Genomic DNA, 20,500 nt, shown 5'->3' on the forward strand with positions numbered 1-20,500 from the left:
ATGTACTTCAGGCATAGAATGATTGGGACTTTGGGGGCAAGATGGAGGGTGAAGCTGGAATCAGTGATTTCCCTGGCATAGGATTCTTCTGGGGGTGGAAATTCCATTTAAAAATGTATATTGGTGTCTGCTCTTTCATCTGTTGTTTTTGTGGATTGCCTGGAATAATGGATAGATTTAGTTAGATATTTATAATTAAAAAGCTAAAATATTTTTATTTTATGGTCTTGATAGTCTTAAACTCAATTCTTCTTAATTGTGAGACCTACTATTAATTTGCTAAATTTCACCTCTTATTAGGTATTTAGAATAAGGATTACTATAATTGTAATGAAACTCAGATTCTTTAGTGTCTAGTGTTGAAGCATTTGTGTCATAGCCTCTTTGGCAATCTGGTGAAGCTTAAGACCTCAGAATAATATATGTGAGTGATTGAATGTTAGAACAGAAATTCATAACTGAAGAAAAATTTCAATTTCAATTAGAGATTAAAGCAAATATGTAAGCTTTTTATCCAAATTCATTGGTCTCCTGAAATATGATCACAGGCACTTTATGTACCCTTTGTTAATAGCCTCTGTTTTAACCAATTATTTTTCTTGAAAGATGAGGAAAGTGAGACCTAGATTGGTGAAAATATCATACACTAAGGTTTTGGCACAATTGATATTTCAGTCCAAGTTTCCTGCAAATAAATTCCCATATTTGCCATACTGAATATATACATATACTCACTTAAGTATATGTGTATGTATATATCGATATTTATATAAATAATATATACATGCATATTTGTATATGCAAGTGTGTGTGTATGTGTAAAATAAGTATTTTATTCTCTATATTGAATCCATCCTTTTTCAGTTAATATTTTTCATCATTAATACTCTGGTATCATGATTGGTGATGAAATTGATTACATATCACATACTGCATATGAAAAAGAGAATACTTTTTATCCCTTGACATTTTCCTTAGTAAAATTAACAAGACCTTTATCTGATAATAGGGTCTCGTCTTCAATTTCTGAAGATAAGCAATGGGCATCTGAAAGAGAGGCAGGGATAATTCTGAGCGCTGACCTCTTAGGGTCCTTCATTCTCTTTGACATGTGTCAACAGAAATGAATTACAGAGAAAACTCTGAGAAGGAAAAACAGTCTTTGTCTTCTCGCAAAAGTTCTGCCTTCCTCATTTCAGAAGGAAATTTAGAGTTCCCATCAAGGAAAATAGAAGCTATTAGGAAAACTGTTGGTAGGGGATTAAAGCTGTTGCTTTATAAATCTCCTAAGGTGGTAAAAGGGCATGTTTGGCCCTTTTTCTTTGTCATAAAATGTAAGAGGAAATGAGAATATGGAATACAGAAGAATAAGAAAGGATAATAAATATATAATATTAACACAAAGAATAATGAATACCAGAAGTGGAAGGTAACAAACCATTAAAGGATAAATGATGGAACTAGAAGGGACTAGCAAAAATAGAAAGTTAGAACAGAAAGAACTCTTAGTGGCCTTGCAATTTAATTAATCATTTCATTTTACAGATCAATAAAATAAAATCCAAAGAAGTTAAATTGCTACATCTAAGATCTAATAGGTAATAAGAGAATGAACAAGAATTTAAATCCAAGTCTCTTGGTATTCAGGTCAGCATTTCTTCCATTGTAACATTTTGCTATCATTCTGATATTTCAGGGGGGAAAGGGGATCAGAATGGAAAAGATATGATTTCTATGTTGGCATATATTTGAGAATGTTTATGATAGCACATCTAGATTTGCATAGAATCTGGGGATAGCTACCATCACTGGGAACTCTGAAGCAATTAGACAATTAAAAACAAAAACAAGTAGATTATTGAAATGTACAGAATGACAAATAATGAGGGAGACTCTGGTTGTTGGGTAAATCTAAAGATGAACAGTGATTAGTCTGTGTCATAGTCAGTGATTTGGTCATTCAACAGAAGCATCAGCTATTGATCAGGATATAAACTAAAACTTCTTGCTGATAAATTAATGCATTGATTAAACAGCAGCTCATAGATCTCTGAAGAAAGCAGAGAAATGAGCCAACATGTTATTTGGTATATCAGCTAGTATGGATTCAATTATCATCTCTTTATTGATGATTCTCAAATCTACTTATCCAGATCTAACCTTTAACCTTTTAAACCTTTTAGTTGACCTCTTTTCTTGCATCTTATAATTATCTAATTAGATATCTCAAACTGGCTGCTTTATTTTTTCCTGCATGTGCAAAAATCCCTGGGAAAAATTTTTCAAATAAAAAAAATCTTTTCTGCTTTCTTCCTCATCCTAGATTATTCCTATAAGTTGACAAAGTTGAGAAATTTTTGATCCAGGAGTAGAGCCTGTGACATTCAAGAGCATTTAATGTTAGGGTGCTCATGATATGTCTTCCTTGCCAAAGCTTTTCAGTGGGTATTTATTATGCTAATATGGCTGTCTTGTCACTCTGGATATAAAAAGTATCACTCACATAGAGTAGTATTATTAGAACTCAATGTATGTCTAAAGATCCTGACAATTTCCATATTGATGGGTGTCTACTGAAATTAAGCACTGCTGTATCCTGGTTGCATGGTTTGTTTGTTTTTACTGCCTTTGGACTTAGTAAACATACTTTTGATTACTTTTCAGTGACTTCTGAATGCTGATTCTGTCTCAACTTCTAACCTGAATTTTATAAGTGTAAAGTAGTCTGAATATTTAGAAACATTTTCAAGTAACTCAACTGCCTGTTTGCTGTGTTCTTAATGGTCTATCTTCTTGCATAAAAACAGAACTCTTCTGACTGGAAATAGTTATCTTCAAGTATCTCAAGAACTATTATGAGGAAGGCAGATAATTAAATATATTATTTTTTTCCTAGACCACAGAAATATGAGTAGTGAATACAAGAAAAATAGATTGAAGATGTGGCTGCATATAAGGAAAAGCTCATCAAAAATTATATACAAAACTGAATTCAATTTAGAATATAAATTTCACAATATAGAAGATTTTTAGTGAGGGTTTAGGAATAAAATCGTAATAAAAATAACAAAGCTCTGTTCTTAAAAGATGTTATGCACTTGAAGATCCAAATGTAGATTCTGTAAATTGAGAATTCCTCATTGAATGTCTTTGAAAGAAGAGGGATGACCATGTTTTGCCAAGGGGATTTCTGACTATTTGAAGAGTCTATTTAATAATCTCAGAAATCTCTTCCTATTCTGAGATGCTGTGGATTCTCTGTCCTATCCTCCCTTTAAAGACCTGCCATGATGAAAAGCCTATGAGAATATTATTGATATAATTAGAATTTTCTTCCTTATCTGAAGATTAGAGATCATATTTTCCATCACTGCAGCTACAATGTAGACAATAAATAGCCTGTTATTTACTCAGAAAGGTTAGATGAATTGTCCTTGGAAACAGAACAATTACTAGTCAAAGACAAGATTTAAATTGAATTCTTCCTACCTCTAATTCCAGCACTCTACCCATTATGTTATATGGATTCAAAATCTGTCTTCCTTTAAGAACATCAGTACATTCCATTCTTCCAAATTCTTTCTTCTGAGGAAAAGTATCAGAAAGCCAATTATTCTACATGGAAGCCCTTTATCTATTTGAGGAAAACTTTTATATTCCCTGTAAATCTTCCCTTTTTTAACCTAAAATTTCCAAGCACTTTCTCTTTTGAATCATTCAAGAATTCATCTCATTCTCATTTATATTTTCATTTGACATAATTTTCAATTCCACAAATATCTTACCAGTCTTCACTGAGCAGATTTCAAGATTTGATGTCAAAATGCAAAACTTGCCTCAAATGCTTATATAATGTTTGACCAAGGGCAAGTCACTTAACTTCTAATACTTTCCTGATCTATAAAATTAGAACAACAATAGGACGTTACTAACAGAGTTGATCTTAGGATCAAGAGAGATAATATATAAAATGTTTTAGAAACTTAAAATTGGTATTTAAATTTTAGTGATTTTTTGCTATTGTATTACTCTTGCCATCATCATGATCATCATGATTATTGTGATCATGATCAGGTTCATCATCATCATCATCATCATCATCATCATCATCATTGTATTCTTGTGATGCAAAGCACAAGATTAGAGAGAAAAGGACACATGTAATCTGATTCATTCAGAGGTTAATGGACTTTAGTAATTCCTCAGTCTTATATCATTATAACAACTCTTATTTTTCTAGTAATAATCATTCCTGAAAGTATGTGTTGAGGGATAATATTGAAATATTAATTTCTCATTAATAGATTAAGCATAACTTTCTAAATAATGATAATAGCAATAATTACAGTGAGAGCCTTAATACCATATAAATGTTGGATTGGATCAGACTGCACAGGAGAATCCAATTTTCAATTTCTTCTGCCAAGAAGAGAAACTGCAGACTGATGGAGTTCAATATGTGACTGTAAGCTTAATGGAACAACTGATCATTGTCCTATAAAATAGATGCTGATGATGGTTCAAGAAATCGTAATTAGCTCAACACAATGGGCTAACAATTGGTCTTTCCTGGACTTTTTATTTCTCTTCCCTGCCATCATAAACACTAAATCCACATCCCATGAGCATAAGTGACAAAATACAAATACTCTGTGTATGTTTAATGTTATTTCCATAATCATCCTGACTGGAAGCTTCATTTGAGCAAGTCAGCACAATGCAACTGCCTGGCAATGTGATTAGCAGAGACACTAGCGTATTTTCCCATCAGTCACTCCACCACACTAGACATTACTGACAAATTTGTATGTGATTGCAAGTTCTAGTCACAGCAGTTCTGGGAACTTGGCAGTATATTCTGTATTACATAAAGGAACTGTCCAGATTAACCTGAATTTATACCACTTGGAATTACTGGCTGACTCACAACAGAAAAAAAAAATAAGAAAAATTGTCAATGTAATTAAAGTTAAATGGTGATCCAAAAAGAATGACTAAAATTTGATAAGAAAATGATAATATAACTATAATTTTATTAATGTGAGTTATATCTAAATTGATGGACTTAGTTTCTCCATTAGTACTTTTCCCCTCTTAATTTTCTCTGATTCCCAATCATATGATCTATTAAGTAGCCAGTCTTCTGCAGAGGAAACTTCCAAACACAAAATTATGCAAATCCTCAACCCTCTACTTCAAACCATTCTATTGGAGGGGATATACCATAAATGAAGTTCCTTTGACAAAGTCTTTGAAAAACAAGTATTTACCTTCATGAATTGAAAATGACTTACATATTATTTTAATGGGATGCTGATGACAAGAAAATTAATACTTATATTATCAATTATTATTTTACTTTCTTATAGTTATAATGTATTTATATATGTATTATTTTGTCTATCATTAACAAAATGTTGATATATTATAAATTCCCCATTTTACAGATTAATGATGAGGGCTCATAGTGATTTGCCCAAGGTCCCACAATAAGAACATGTACACAGATTCTTCTATTTCAAACTTTTCTTTTCTTTTCACTTGATATTCATGACTCAACTTGTGGAATTTTTAAATTTAGCATCATGTCCCAGAGCAATGTCCTGTTTAAAAAAAAAAAAAAACTTGGACCAATTAATAATGTGCTCTTTTAGATGATAGATTAAAGTTCTGTGTGTGTGTGTGTGTGTGTGTGTGTGTTTGTGTTACAGAGGAAGCCTTTTTCTCCCAGCTTTTGTTGTGCCCTGTCATTTGCACAAATAGTGAGTACGGAAGACATTGTAATGTTGTCATGATATCAGGGACAGTGATGTTCTTGACTACTATTTCTCAACGCTCCTTTATTCTCAAGAATATTCTTAGAACATAGTAACATTCTGAAAAGTAACAGAACTCTATTATTGGAAATTTTAAGCCAAAAATGTATCTTAGGTCTATTTTGCCCAGTATGACTGAAAAGCTTGATGCTCTAGGAGTTCTTCTAATTTACTTGCTAGGAAAAGAGATCTTATTGATCTCTTAAGAAAAATGTCCAGGACTTCTGGGGGGCAGAGCCCCAAGATGGCAGAGAGGACACACATTTCTTCCTGACCTTCTTCTACTATCCTTACCCTAATTACCAAATCCAGCCTCTGTATTAGCTCTGGAATGGCAGAATCCATGAATATTTGAAGTATAACAAATTACCAGCAGAAGACAATTTTGAAGATCACCAGAGAAGATCTGTTTCAACTGGGCACAGAGGGAGGTGGGCCAAATACAAGCAGGCAAAGCACAGAAGCTGAGCTCAGGCAATGCAGAGTCCTGGGGTAGTGAGAACTCTGTGTTGCACAGAATCTACAGAGAGGAATCTACAGCAGTGTTGGCTATTCTTCCCTGATTGCAAGCCAGTAGATCAGCAGAGAAGTTATAAAATATCCAACACAAATACAAAAGGTAAATAGTGAATCCTGAAATTCCAGAATTTCACAGAACCTTGCCATGTCCACCCAGCACCAGGAGTGAGCACAGACTCAGCACTTGAAAAAGAAGCTGCTGCTGCTTGTAGAAGAAGCTTAAACAATCTCCCTTGCCCTAAAAACAGATCTCAGCTTTTAAAAAATGAATAAAAAATCCAAAAGAACTCTGATAACAGTTTTTACAGTGAAAGAGAAGAACATATTTCAAACCTTGAGGAGACTAAAAGCATATCATCTCCAGATAAAAGCCCCAAAGGGTGATATAAATTGATCCCCATCACACAAGGCTCTCCTAGAAGAAACTGTAAAAGATCTTAAAAGAAAGCTGGAAGAAAAATGAGGAAAAGAAATGAGAACTTTACAAGAGGGTTTGGAAAAGGCAGCACAGAAATTATCTGAAGAAAATTCACTACAAAATAGTGAAATGGAAAAACCACATAACTCCTCAAAAATAGATTTGACAAAATGGAAAAAGAAAACAACTCCCTGAAAAACAGAATTTGTGAAATGGAAAAAGAAAATAACTCTTTTAAAAATAGAATTTGTGAAATGGAAAAAAAAATTCATAGAATAAAACAACTCATTTAAAAATTCAATTAGACAAATACAAAAAGAACTAAAAAAAGTAAATGAAGAAAACAATTCACTAAAAATCAGAACTGAACAAATGGAAATGAATGACTCAATGAGACATCAAGATCAGTCAAGAAAAACCAAAAAATACATAAAATACCTACTTGGGAAAACAACCGACCTGGAAAATTGATCTAGGAGAGACAATCTAAGGATTATTGGACTTCCAGAAAACCAGGATGAAAAAAGAGCCTAGACACTATTGTCCAGGAAATCATCAAAGAAAACTACCTGAAGCATAAAATTGTAAGGTAAAATAGCCATTAAAAGAATTCACCAAACACCTACTGAAAGAGACCTCAAAATTAAGATTCCAAGGATTATTGTGACCCAATTTTAGAACTATCAGAACAAAGAAAAAATATTACAATAAGCCAGAAAAAAACGATTCAAATTGTTTTTGGCTCCTCAAAAAGGAGCCACAACAAGGATTACTCAGGACCTAGCAGCTTCCACCTTAAAGGATGGAAGGGCCTGGAATCTGATATGCTGAAAAGCAAAGGAACTTGGAATCCAACCAAAAATAAACTACTCCACTAAATTGAGCATTTTCTTTCAGGGAAAAAGGACATTCAATGAAACAGGTGAATTCCATTCTGATGAAAAGACCAGAGTTAAACAAAAAAATTTATCTGCAAATATAGAACTCAAGAGAAACATAAAAAGGTAAAAAGAAAACTCTTGAGAACTGTATTTCTGTTATAGGTATACATAGACATTGCATGTATAATTTGATTTTATTGTTATAATATAAAAAAGAAACTAGAGGTGGAAAGGGGGTTGTACTGGAAAAGGGGGAAAGTAGAGGTAAAATGAGAGAAATTACATCTCGGGAAGAGGCAAAGAAAACCTATTATATTTGAGAGAAAGAAGTGAGGGGGGATAAGCATTGGTCTTATGGTGCAAATTGTTCTCCTGGTTCTGCCCATTTTACACTATCAGTTCAAATAACTCTTCTTTTTCATGTCATAATAAAATAGTATCAATCTTTTTTAAAAATTGATATTAAAGCTTTTTATTTACAAAACATCTGCATGGGTAATTTTTCAATGCTTATCCTTGCAAAAAACCTTCTGCTCCAAATTTTCTCCTCCTTCCTCCCACTTCCTCCCCTAGATAGCAGGTAGTCCAATACATGATAAATATGTTAAAATACATGTTAAATCCAATATATGTACACATATTTATATAGCCATCGTGCTGCACAAGAAAAATCAGATCAAGAAGGAAAAAACTGAGAAAGAAAACAAAATGCAAGCAAACAACAACAGGAAGAATGAAAATGCTATATTGTGGTTCACACTCAGTTCTCACAGTCCTCTCTCTGGGAGTAGATGGCTCTTTTCATCACTGAAGAATTGGAACTGATTTGAATCATCTCATTTTTGAAAAGAGTCATGTCAAATAGTATCAGTCTCAATTATGTCTTACAACTTGTTTTCCAGTTGATGGAAGAAGAAGATAATTTTTTAAAAGTTATGTGCCTGTATACTTATATTGTATTTAATTTATACTTTAACATATTTAACATGTATTGGTCAACCTGCAGTCTGGGGGAGGAGATGGGGAGAAGGAAGGAAAAAATTGGAATAAAAGGTTTGGCAATTGTCAATGCTGTAAAATTACCCATGCATATAAATTGCAAATAAAAAGCTATAAAAAAATTAAAAATAAGTTATGTCCTTCCAATTTCTTCTAATTCTCTAAACCGAGCATCTCCAATTCTTTCAGACAGTATAGCCTTGGGTCCCTTAATAATTCTGATCACTCTTTTCTGAATATTTATCCTGCTCTTTCCTCATTAATATAATTTCAAAAATGTAATATCCTAAGCTCCTTACAGTGTCTAGCCAGGATGCACACAATGAAATATTTACTTTTCTATTTTTAAATACGATGTTCTATAATGTAGCTCCAAATCTTACCATCTTATTTTTAACTGTTACACAATACAGTAATGATTTTCTTATTTCCATCAAAGAAAGTTTTATATAATCAAAGACTGCTTAACTGCTGAGAAATCAAAAACTTGAATGGAGAATAATCCCTGATTTCAAGGATGTTACAGCTTGTTATTATTTAAATTAAAATTTAAATTATTATAGAATATATAATTAAATTAGTATTGAACAATTTATATGTTTTTCATGACATCACTTATAATGAATATCATATGAGTTGCATTCTCAATAAATAGGAGCAGAGCAGGCAGGAGGGAAAGAATCTACAGCTCAAAATGTAAACAATTTTTACAAAGAGCACAGTATGAGGAGAAAAAAATGTGGAGAGCTGGAGTGATATGATCTCTAACAATTTATGATAGGGATACACATCCTTTTGACAGGCCATTTAAAACTTAAAAACCTTTAAAAAAAGATTGCTTTTAAATGGAGAAAGTAAAATATCTATGATTATAATATAATTCAATTATATGAAAATACTATTTTTCAAAGTCTGATCCTCTCAGATTTAAAATTCTTATTTTAAAAAATTCTTATTTTTGATTTCCTATTGAAATACCTATAACATTAGAATACAACTTTTTTTCTTCTTCAATTCATTGACAGATTTATTTTAAAAGGAAAAAAAAAACAATAGTAGCAGCAACATAAAAAAATAACAAACTAAACAAACTAAAACATGTGTTACTTCCCTGGACTTCAAACTTTTCATGTGTAATATGTACATAATAATATATGAAATATCTACCTTACAGGCTTGCCATGGAGAAATAATTGCCCATTTCAAGATGATATAGAATAGAATTTATAGCTATTAATATTATACATAAATCATGTTAACCTATATTTAAAAGTTTCCAGATTTATGATTAATTATTATTGTCCTTACTTATACTTCCCATCTGCCTCCTTACTACCACCTACTAATTGTTCATTATGTACAGAATATTGTAGTGCAGTCAACATTTTCCTTTGATAATTGCAAATTAGCTTCAAGTTTTGCAAGCATAGGACCTGAAATGGCATCAAAATAGAAAATGTTAATCCAATTCAACAAATATTTACTAAGTGCTTATAATATATAAAGTACTATGCTAGTCTCTTAACGTACAAGGACAAAACCAGAACAGTGATTGGCCTTAAAGATCATACTTCCAAAGCAGAACCAAGAGAACATTGAACACAGTAAGTTTATGTGATGGTCATCTGTGATAGACTTGGTTCTTTTAAAAATGAGGCGATTCAAAGCAGTTCCAATAGATTTGTGATGGAAAGAGCTATCTGCATGCAGAAAAAGAAATATGATCATAAGTATAGCATTTTCACTGTTGCAGTTGTTGTTATTTGTTTGTTTTTTTCTCATTTCCCCACTTTTGATCTGATTTTTTCTTTTGCAGTATGATGAATATAGAAATATGTTTAGAAGAATTGCAGATAGCTTACCTATATCTATACCTATGTTTGGTATTTGAGGAAAGGAAGGAAGGCAGAAAAATTTGAAAGACAAGATTTTGCAAAGGTGAATATTGAAAACTAATTTTACATATATTTGGACAAAAAAGCTATTAAAAAGTTTAAAAAATAAAAAAAAAGGTAAGTAAATAGCAACTACATTTAGAAAGGACTAAAAAATGACATGGAGCTTAGGAATTTTTTCTTATAAAAATTTCTTACTAAAAAATCTGAGAAGGGAATACTAAGTGTTTGGAGAGACCATCAAATCAGTTTGACTAGAATACAAGAAGTTTAAAATGGAGAAATTTGAAATCAGTCTGTAAAGGTTGGTGAAAACACAAAGAAGAAAGGTTTATACAGGATAATTTGTACAAGGAAGAGCAATGATATGTATAAATAAATTGTTGATTATAAAAAAGAAAAATTAGTGTATCCTAGTGAATAGAGTTGGCCTTCTAATAGGAAGACCTGAATAGAAGTCCTATCTGACACATACTAGTTGTGTAATCACAAATTTCACAAAATCTTTCTAAGTTGATGAGTATTGGACTAGTTTGTCTCTTAAATCTCTTCCTATTCCAAATATTATGTCCCTGTGAAGTAAAATGAATGTAATGAAAGAAGTGGTCACCTCTATAGAGATTTATATTGAACAGTGCATCATAGTTCTAAATTGCTCTCCAGAATGATTCATTTAGTCACAGCTCCATCAATGGTGCAGCAATGTTTCATTTTCTCCTCATCTCCTTCAGCATGTGTAATTTTCCTTGTCTTTCCTATTACCTAATCTAATAGGTTATAAAGTAGTATTTCATTATTATTTTAATTTACATTTCTCCAATCAACAGTGAGTTAGAGTATTTTTTAAAAATATGGCTATAGATAACTTTGCATGCTTCATCTAAAAATTGTTCATATCTTTTGAATATCAATTTAGAAATAGCTCTCATTTTTATAAACTTGATTCAGTTCTCTATATGTTTAAGAAATGAGGCTTTTTTCAGAGAAACTTGTTTCAGATTTTTTTTTCAGTTACTATTGCTTATTGTATTATCCCCCATCCTATTTTCCCTCACCCACACTATTCTATTATGTTTCCTTTCACATTGTCCCTCCTCAATAGTGTTTTGCTGAAGCTTTGTCCTTCCTTCCATTTGACCTCCTTTTTTTTACCCTCCCCCACTCTCCTGTAGTGTGATATACATTTCTATACCCAATTAAGTATGTATGTTATTTCTTCTTTCAGACAATTCTGATGAGAATTCTTTCACTACCACATATAAAAGCTATTTCTTCACTCTTTTATGGGAAATAATTTACCCCATTCTACTTTTCCCTTTCCTCCAGTACATTTCTCTCTCAGAACTTAACTCTATTTTCTTTTTTAGATGTCTTCCCTTCATATTCAAATTACATCTATGTCCTCTCTCTCTCTCTCTCTCTCTCTCTGTTTCTCTCTCTCTCTCTCTCTCTCTCTATATATATATACTCTTTAATGCCTTAATAATGAGAAAGTTCTGATAAATTTTGAATATTATCTTCCAATGTACTTATGTCAACAGTTTAATCTTAAGATTCCTCTTTCCTGTTTACCTGTTTATGCTAATCTTGAGTTTTATTTGAAAGGTAACCTTTCTATTCAGCTCTGGTATTTTCATCGAGAATACTTGAAAGTCCTGTTATCTTATTGAATACTCATTTTTTCCCCCTAAAGGATTATACTCAGTTTTGTAGTGTGGGTGATACCTTTACTTTGACCTAAGTTCTCTTTGGCTTCTGTGGGATGAGAAGTCTGAAAGCTGACATTGCTGCCACTGATTCAGTCACTGGGAAACCTGTCCTTTGCAGAGGTTGAGTTGGACTGTACTTCCCTCACACTCTGATAAAACAAACTTTTCCTACTGAACTTCTAATTTGTCTTGAGCTGGATAATTGTTTTGCTTCATCATTTTGTGGGTTCTGATACTTTATAATTTGTATAGAGTCAGTATTTAAAGGTATTTGAAAGAATTTCAGGGAGAAGTCAGGAGATACCTGCCTCTATTCCACCAAACCACTCATAATTCATTCATTTTTAAATATCTTATGTGAGCTCTTCTTTAACTTTAAAACAATGGATTAACCTAATATTTTCTGAGTGCCTTAATCAGTTTTCATGACATTGTAATATTAGTTAAGGTTATAGGCTCTCTACCTATCTCCCCTAAACCCCACCATGAGATAAGCTTATTTGATTTCTTGATCAAATATTTTTGGTGACATCCTTACTCTGATTCTTGTCCATTGTTTCTTATTTGTTGTGTTTTACAATATGCTCATACCCATCATCAACCGCTATTTCCTTCTGAGTAATGCACATTTCCCTAATATATCTGAGAAAAATTTATTGTATATTTTTAAAAACTATTACTTTGTGATCTATTAAACAAGTTGGTGATTATTTAAAATGTGATAACATTGTGATGATAGAAGAATAGATTATAATAATTCTATATACAATTCTAAAAATGCAAATAAATTTTATAACAATGAATCTAAGATTACAAAAATCACATTAGACATAATGTCTTCATAGCTAAGAACAGATAGATTAAAACCAAAGAAAACAATAGTTTAGAAGATTAAACTCATTTTTAACATAGCAGAAAGGATGATGTTGAAAGATTATGAGTAGAATTCCCTCATTAAAAAGGAGAAAAACAGTGGAAGAAAACATTTGAAGAAGGTGTGTATTCAACTACTCCAAATCACTTAAGAATGCAAATGGAACACAAAATAATTGAAAAGTTCTACAATATATCTACATTTATATGTCTATGCTTGTTCTAAATTTATCTGAAAATATCTTTGCTTCCCTATTTATACATCTATCTATGTCTTTAAATGTAAGTATAATTAAATAAATCTAGAAATATGACCTAAATCTAGAGATAGATACTTACAAAAATAGAGATAGCTGTGTAGATATTATATAGGTCTTGAGAACTGTAGATATAAGTCTATATTTACATCTACATATACACAGATACACATATATGTCTACTTCTGATTTTATATATCTTAACATAATTTATATATCTAAATATATTACCATCAAGCAAAATCAAGCACATCATACTTACATATATGCTTAAAGACTATATGGAACAAGATGAGAGAGGCAGCTGTGCTAAGTAAATGCATGGATATTTCTACTGGATCTGTATCCTAAAGATATCACAAAAAAAGGGAAAAGGATCCACATGTGCAAAAATGTTTGTAGCAGCCCTTTTGGTAGTGGCAGGGAACTGGAAACTGAGTGGATGCCCATCAGTTGGAGAATGACTGAATAAATTATGGTATATGAATGTTATGGAATATTAGTGTTCTATAAGAAATGATCAGCAGGATGATTTCAGAAAAAGCCTAAAAAGAATCGCATGAACTGATGCTAAGTGAAATAAGTAGAAACAAGAGAACATTGTACTCAGCAAAAACAAGTTTATGTGATGATTAATTCCTAAGGAATTAGCTCTTTTCAACAATGATTTGATTCAAGCCAATTCCAATAGACTTGTAATGGAGAGACCCATCTTCATATAAAAAGAGGACTATGGGAACTGCATGTGGATCACAACATAGTATTTTCATCTTTTTGTTGTTGTTTGCTTGATTTTTGTTTTCTTTCTATTTTTTTTCCTTTTTGGTCTCATTTTTCTTGTGCAGCATGATAATTATAGAAATATGTAGAAGAATTGCACATATTTAACATATATTGGATTATTTGCTGTCTAGGGGAGAGCCTGGGTGGAAGGGAGAGAGAAAATTTGGAACACAAGATTTTGCAAGGGTAAATATTGAAAAGTATCTTTGCATATTGTAATGGGCTGAGGCTTGAGTTGATGCACTGAGGTCCCAAGCACATGAGGCTAAATAATAATTGGACCATACTCTATTAATATATAAGCTTGGAGAAAGAATGGCCCCTGCCCACTCTTTGTGCAAGTCCTGATGTGTTGTATAGGAAATGACGATTTTAGTGGGTGGAGGCAGGGGAGTGTAAAAGGAAGGGGAAAGAGAGACTTTTGGGATTGCCATTGCCACGGCTTTTCTGTTTGTTTTGCCTTTTTTTTTTTTTTTTTTTTCCGCTAAGGCAGTTGGGGTTAAGTGACTTGCCCATGGTCACACAATCAGGAATTAAGTGTCTGAGGCTGGATTTGAACTCAGGTCCTCTTGACTTCAAGGCTGGTGCTCTATCCACTGAGCCATCTCCTCTCCTTCCTCTTCTTCTTTTTGCTTTTGTGCAAGCTTATATATTAATAGAGTATGGTCCAATTACTATTTAGCCTCATGTGCTTGGGACCTCAGTGCATCAACTCAAGCCTCAGCCCATTACAGCATATGTTTTGAAAATAAAAAAGCTATTATTTAAAATAAATAAAATGAATGCACATAGAAGCAATTTGTGCTGAGATATTAAAATGTCCACAGTATTGCATGATTGATTTACAAGGCATATGAAGTAAGGAAAAATGTCAAAAGTATGAAAAAAATCTTAGACTGCATTAAAATTAAAAAATAAAATGAGAAAAATATCAAACTATCAATATATATGTTCCCTTTCTAATATATAAAGATTTTTTAATCTACAAATTTATTAAAGGCAATTTAATGAGAATGTTAGTAGGAAATTAATAGGTTATTGTAAGTGATACTCCATAGTAGCTAACACCTTTCCTAACACAAAAGCGACTAAACAATTAAAAAGATAACAAGATCCCAGTTTGCTTATTATTTGTTTAATAATACAAATAAAGCTTTTAATTTAATAGGATAAACACTAACTGGAATGTTTCTTTTCAATAAGATGTCACCCAGATATGTATCAACATTTTTACAAGATTCCACAAAAAAAAACTATTTTTAATGTTTCAGGAAAGATACCACTCTTCAACAATTTTCAGATCCTTAATATCTGATGAAAAGTATTTTGCACTATTATTAAAGAGATTAAATGAGGAAAATGATTTGTAAAGAGACTCTCTGTAGAGATTAGGTTTCTATATTTTCCAAATCATTGATAACATCAGATCCAGATTGTTGTAGTGTCCCCTCAAGAAAACTGATAACAATTGTTCAGAATTTGGAAATAAGTAATAAACAAAACTATAAGTATATGAAGAATGACTCTATTGCCCAGGTAACATCTTGGATTTGGTTACAAAATGATTGTAACCATCAATGGCAAATAGAGTAGAGATTGTAAACAGAAATATATTTTAATTATCATTATATGTGGTGTTCTTCTTTAATATAATATGATTGTTTTCTCTGGGAGCAGGTTTCTCGGGGAAGTTTTCAGAAGGCAGCCTTAGTTTCAATTCCAAGTAATAATCACTCCAAATGCAGCCAAGTTAACGTTCAGATCTTTTATTGTCTCCAATATAGCCCGGTTAGTTTTTTAAGAGGCCTATCTCCCTCCTTGGTTCTAAGAGCTCTTGCAGCTTGTCTGCTGGCTTCTGCCTCTAGCTCAGCTCCGACTCCTAGCAATGTTCTGAACTGACTGACTGACTGACTGACTGAAGCTCTTTTTATGCTCTTTTAGAGGTGTAAACTCAAAGATTGATTCCTCCTCTCAGAGTGGAATTATGAGAGGTATGAATTTGGATATCTCATACTGAACCCTGAAATCTCCCAAACGTGTGAACTAATGTGTGAGCTAATGTGTGAACTCTCAAAGGTGTTAGCTTAAGCATTGTTTTTATCAATATTAGTGACTTAACACCTTGTAAGGATTTGTTCTAATATGTGAACCAATAAGCATTGTATCAATTCCATTGAGTTAACACTAGGATTCTAACAATTATATTATAGTATATATGTTAAATATATGACTATATGCATATTTTATTGCATTTATTGCATATATTGTTGCATATATTATATTATAATAGTTATGTTTAATATATTTAATAAGAAAGTTGAAAAGCTTTTGATAAAATGTAAAGCCTTTTAAAAAATGAATTTAAATTTCTTCCAAAAACAAAGTTGCTTTAAAAAATATTCTGTGAGTACTCTAGAAATTATATCTATGAGTTATAAATTACATTTTGCAAAGAATTAAAAATGAGTCAGGTTTATGAAAAATTTTAAAGTATTTTTCAAAGTATTAAAATGCATTCTTTTTTAATCTGTAATAGAAAATTGACAAAGAGAATCTCAGATTCTTCAAATTTTAGAGTAGGAAGGTTTCAGTTCACAATCATTTATTAAATTTCAGCTCTGTTCTAGGCATACTGCTAAGCACTGAATGAATGAATGAATGAAAAGAAGCACAAAGTGCAGTCTGTGACCTTTTTTTTTATAATGCTTAAAATTGCAGCCATATCTTCATGTATCACTAACTGCTCTGCTTGCTTTGAACTCCATGATCATGCTCTCATTCTCCCTCTCTATCCCCAGGAAAGTTTCTTTTGGTCATTTCATTGTAGGGCTAAAGTGCAGAGCAAAAGCAACAACCAAACTCCTCCCAAAGCCTCATCTTTAGATAGCTCAAAATCATAACCATCTCTTCCTTTGCTATTAGATGTTCTGCTTGTTTTCAACTTCACCATTATCATTACGTACAGTGTAGGATTTGCTTTGGTGCCTCAGCACTGCTACCTCCCATACTTTTCATCTTCCTTTTGTGTATTGTATTGCTCTGCTAGATTGTAAGTCTTTTGAGGGTAGGAACACTCTTTCTATTACTTATTTGAATCTTCAGCATCTGGCACAGAACCTAGCACATAGTGGCACAATCAATTATATTTGTCATATCACATTATATTGAGATAAAATATATAGATGGTAATACATTTACAAGATATATTTATAATAAATTGGATATAATCTTTTTTTCAAGAAACTAACTTTAAGGTACAGTAGAAAAGACATGCTTGTAAGAAGTGTGATTTTTATTGACACTTGGAAGAATCCAGGGAAGTCAGGAAGTAGAAATGAGGTGGAAAGGTATTTTGAGCTTAAGGGATAACTGGTTAAATGCACAATCAGGGGAAAGAACATCTTGAGAAAGGATCAGCAAGGTGGCCAGTCTCACCCAATCATGGGATATGTGAAAGGGAGTAAACTGAAAGAGGACAGGATAGGGAAGAAGTGATTTGAATAGTATATTTAATTAAAGCAAAAATTTTAAATAAAATATTAGCAAAGAGATTATAGCAACTTATCAGCAAAATAATACACCATGAATAAGTGGGACTTATACCAGGAATGCAAGATTGGTTCTGTATCAGGAACCAAACATATCAATAACAAAACTAGAAGATATCATGGGATAATCTCAATAGTTGCAGAAAAACTTTTGACAAAACACACCACCTATTCCTATTAAAAACACTAGGGAGCATAGGGATAAAAGATGCTTTCCTTGAAATAACAAGTAGCATCTATTTAAAATCACCAGCAAGCATTATTTGTAATGAAGAAAAGCTGGATGCATTCCCAATAAGATCAGAGGGGAAACAAGGATTCCTATTATCACCATTATTATTCAACATTGTACTAGACATATTGGCTTTAGCAAAAAGAAATTAAAAAATATTAAAGGAATTAGAATAGGCAATGAAGAAATAAAACTATCACTCTTGGTAGATGATATGATGATATATTTAGAGAATTTTAGAAAACCATCCAAAAACCTACTGGAAACAATTAATAGTTTTACAAAGTTGCAGGATATAAAATAAATCCAAATAAATAATTAGTATTTCTATATATTACTAACAAAGTCCAGGAACAAGAAAAAGAGTAATTCTGTTTAAAATAATTGATGACAATAAAATATTTGGGTGTCTACCTGCTAAGACAAACTCAGAAATCATATGAACAAAATTTTAAAATACTTGTCACACAAATAAAGACAGATCTGAACAATTAGAAAAATACTAATTGGTTATGGGTAGGCTGAGCTGATATAATAAAAATGACAATTCTGTTTAAATTGGTCTACTATTTCACTGCCATACCAATCAAACTACTAACAAATTATTTTATAGAAACAGAAAAAATTAATAACAAAATTCATCTGGAAGAACAAAAGGTCAAGAATATCACTGGAATTAATGAAAACAAAATACAAAGGATGGCGCCTTAGGAGTAAGACCTAAAACTATATTATAAAGCACCAGTCATCAAAGTATTTGGTACTGGCTAAGAAACAGAGAGGTGCATCAATGGAATAGACTAGATATACACAACATAATGATCAAGGACTATAGTAATCTAGTATTTGATAAAACCCCCAAACTCCAGCTTCTTGGATTAAAACTCACCATTTGCCAAAAATTGCTGGGACAACTGGAAAATAATATGTAAGAAACTAGGGATAGACCTATATCTCACAACCCATACCAAAATAAGGTGAAAATGGGTACACGATTTGGGCATAAAGAGTGACAGCATAAGCAAATTAGGAGAGCTAGGGATAATTTATCTATCAGCTCTCTGGAGAAGAGAGGATTTCATGACCAAAGAAGAACTATAGAATATCATTGAAAGCAAAATCAACAACTTTGATTACATTAAATAAAAAAGATTTTGCACAAACAAAACCGACAGAAACAAAATTCAAAAGGAAGTACAAAGCTGGGGAAAATTACAACCAGTGTTTCTGTTCAAGTTCTCATTTCTAAACTATATAAAGAGCTATGTTAAATTTATAAAAATACAAGTCATCCCCCCAAAAATAAATGATCAAATAACATGAACAGACAAGTTGTAGATGATGTAATTAATGCCATCTATGAAAAAATGCTGTAAACCATTCTGGATTAGAGAAATGCAAATTAAAACAGGTCTGAGGGACTTCTGGGGGTGGAGCCAGAATCTATTATGCTTCAGATGAATTTAAAAAGCAGGGGCATGGGTATCCATCCTGATCTCAGATCAACCTAAAGCAAAAATTGATCTAATTAAAAGAGATAAGGAAGGAAACTATATCTTGCTAAAGGATACCATAGATAATGAAGCAGTATCAATACAAAACATATATGCACAAAGTGGTATAGCATGGAAATTCCTAAAGGAAAAGTTGAAAGTTGAAAGAAGAAATAGACAACAAAACTGTAATAGTGGGAGATCTCAAACTTGGTCTCTCAGATCTAGATAAGTCAAACAACAAAATAAATAAGACAGAAGTTAAAGCAGTAAATAGAATACTAGAAAAGTTAGGTATGATAGATATTTAGAGAAAATTGAATGGAGACAGAAAGGAATACACTTTCTTCTCAGCAGTTCATGGAACTATACAAAAATTGGCCACATATTAGAACATAAAGACCTTAAAATCAAACGCAAAAAGGCAAAAATAGTAAATGCATTTTTTTCAGACCATGATGCAATAAAAATTATATTCAATAAAAGGCCATGGGAAAATAGACCAAAAAGTAAGTGTAAACTAAATAATCTCATCCTAAAGAATGAATGGGTGAAACAAAAAAATCATAGATACAATTAATAATTTCATTCAAGAAAATGAAAATAATGAGACAACATACCAAAATGTGTTGGATGCAGCCAAAGTGACAATAAGGGGAAATGTTATATCTCTAGATACTTACTTGCACAAAATAGAGGAAGAGAAGATCAGTGAATTGGGCTTGCAACTAAAAAAGCTTGGAAAAGAGCAAATTAACCTCCCCCCCCCAATCAAATACCAAACTTGAAATTCTAAAAATAAGAGAAGAGATTAATAAAATTGAAAGTTAAAAAAAAAAACTGTTGAATTAATAAATAAAACTAAGAGTTAGCTTTATTAAGAAAACAAAATAGATAAATCTTTAGTTAATTTGATTACAAAAAAGAAAGAGGAAAATCAAATTTTAGTCTCAAAAATGACAAGGGAGAACTTTCCACCAATGAAGAGAAAATTAGAGCAATAAGTAGGAGTTACTTTACTCAACTTTATGCCAATAAATTTGATAACCTAAGTGAAATAGAGGAATACCTACAAAA

This window comes from Antechinus flavipes, chromosome 1 (genome assembly GCF_016432865.1).
Source record: "Antechinus flavipes isolate AdamAnt ecotype Samford, QLD, Australia chromosome 1, AdamAnt_v2, whole genome shotgun sequence".
Classification (NCBI taxonomy): Eukaryota; Metazoa; Chordata; class Mammalia; order Dasyuromorphia; family Dasyuridae; genus Antechinus; species Antechinus flavipes.